Below are 2,589 nucleotides of genomic sequence, written 5' to 3'. Positions count from 1 at the left end.
GCGGCGACCTGCATGGTGGGAGGGGCATGTGGTCGTGGTGGGTGGGGCATGGTGGGTCGATTTGATGGGGCGAGAGGAATTTTTCTCCTACTCGCCCGGAACGATGGATGAGGGAACGAAGCGGGGAAGCTGATCTCGCGGACGATATGCCTTGCATTGTACAGTGTGGATGCGACCGCCCCAAATTTGGGCAGGCGCACCGGCGCAGATCAGCGCCTTCAGGAAATCAGTTTTTTAGTTGGTATATAGATATATGGAGGTAGAGACGGAGAAGAGATAGAGATAAGTATAGTAGATATTTTGGCAGTAGAGTCCGGAAGAATCACGTACCGGAATAGCAACTTCACTCCGAAAACGGCGGCCAGGCGCGACCGAGAACCATATAAGTTCATGAATCTGTCTAGGACACATTTAGATGTGACATAATTATGTCATATCTAAAATAACGTCACCCCCTATTGCCCTCCTCATCGATGTGTTTGTTCTCTCGATTGTTTGTCACCCTGCGCTTCCTCCCTCTGGGCCTCGTCATTTTGTTTGTCGCTTCCAAGTCTGGGCTGCACCCGTGACCCTCCCCCACCCCCCACTTTCCTGGGCCTGGGCGTTGTGTTTGTGGGCTGAGTTGTTTGTTTATTGTTAATTTTTTTCGAATAGTTTGTTTGTTGTAAAGAAAAGGATTGGGAACAGATGTTGGCCTTGTGCCAGTCCAGGTCTGGGTACTTTTCTTGTCAAACAAGCTTGCCAAAAAAGACAAGGTAAAAGTGGGCGTTCTTTTTCTTGCTCTTCCTTTATGCAAACATTCTGGGGTTGTTCCCATCTGAGCCCTTGACCTCAGATAATCAAGCAAATACAAAGTTAAAATTAGTAACTCATCTCTATCAAACAAAAAAGTACTTGGCCTGATAACACAATACTTATAAAAAAATGATGGCATGGTAGGTGAAAGATGTTAATTGAAATTTAAATGAATTTACCTTTCTGCTTTGCTCCTTCAAAACATTCCTCCTCTGTTTCCTTTCATCACTCTTTTGCAGGTGCATAAAAAAAGAAAAAATAACCGGTTGACCAATTGGCCAAACGTGGATGGCCAAACTGTGGCCTTTGCCCCCTCTGTAGGCGTGAGCAGGAAACAGTGGATCACCTTCTCTTCCAATGTCGGTTCACCATCCGGGTATGGAACATGATCAAGGGGTGGCTGCAGATTGAAAGCATTGATACCGCAAGCTGGCAGCACTTTGAATCCGCCAAGGAGTGGTGGATCGCGCTCTCCGACTACTCCGTACCCAACAGGAAGGCGGTGGCCTCCCTCACATTGCTCACCTCTTGGGCCATCTGGAACGAACGTAATGCGAGGGTGTTTCACCACAAAAGTGCCCCGCCATTTGTAATTCTAGCCCTCATCAAAGAGGAGGCGGCACTTTGGGTCGCCGCCGGTGCTAAGAAGTTGAGTTCAATCATGCCGGGAGAGTAGTCCCTTTCTAAGGCGGTGTTGTAATCCCTCAAACTCTTCCTTCTCTCTTAATTAATATATGAGGCAAATCTTTTGCCTTCTTTCAAAAAAAAAGTCTCTTATAGAACAGATTATATTCAAACAATATTGAACTTATGATAACAAAAATGAGGCACTTAAACACGAAAAAGATTGCTGCGGTGAAAAATGATTTACCATTTTTCTGATACCATCAAGAAACATGCTATCTGATGCATATGTTTTTATTAAATCAATGTTAGAGGCCTGAACTTTAGAAACATTGACATGAAAAGTTTGGTCCAGGTCTTCATTGATGTTGTTGCTCTCTGAATTTTGATGGTTGGTATCGCTGCTTACATCCCCCTATGAAAAGAAACAAGAATAGATAAACAAGAATTTTGAAGGATAGTCAAGTATCAACTGAGCACAAAAAAATTGTTGTACTCTCAGTGCGCAAAATTCTATTTGTATTGATAGCTTAAACTACCCAGCCTAATCTAGTCTCATCTCAGGGCTATTTTCATTATCCAGCCATAATGCAACCTCTTATGCATGTAAAAGAAACAAAGAAAAAATTAAGAATAAGTGGATATTAGGAAAAAACAATGTGGATTTGTTAAGCGAAAAGTGTGGCTACCAAGAACAAAAGTGCCCAACCGAAGAGCGACGCCAAGCAAAAAAGCGCGAGGTCACTGGCAAAAACAAGAGAAAAAAACCCCTATCGCATAAAAGTATGTGGTGGTGTGGCTGATTCCACTGACTGCCCCCAGCATTCTTACCAAGTGGAGTTGACAGAAAAAATTGTTACAGATATCAAACTGATACATGTCCCTTAAAAATCTTAAGATGGCCAACCAAATAAAAGGGACCATGCAAAAAACACTGATGATGAACACCAAAAAAGAAACTGGAGCATACAAAAAAATGCTTATTCGTGGAAAGTCCACCAACAGTAGTTCACAAGCCTGAAACTAGCCTGTAGCCACAAAACCAAAGAATTATTCAAGCTCCACCGACAGTAGTGCACCATGTGGAGAATAACGACGCAGCTTGGCAAGCATCGCTAACTAATGGAAGAACGCCCCCCAACTGGGCAAACCTATTGCTGACAAAAACGT

The sequence above is a fragment of the Triticum aestivum genome, chromosome 7A, assembly GCF_018294505.1.
Source record: "Triticum aestivum cultivar Chinese Spring chromosome 7A, IWGSC CS RefSeq v2.1, whole genome shotgun sequence".
Lineage (NCBI taxonomy): Eukaryota > Viridiplantae > Streptophyta > Magnoliopsida > Poales > Poaceae > Triticum > Triticum aestivum.
The sequence above is the reverse complement of the archived record's forward strand: the minus strand, read 5'-3'. Positions refer to the sequence as shown.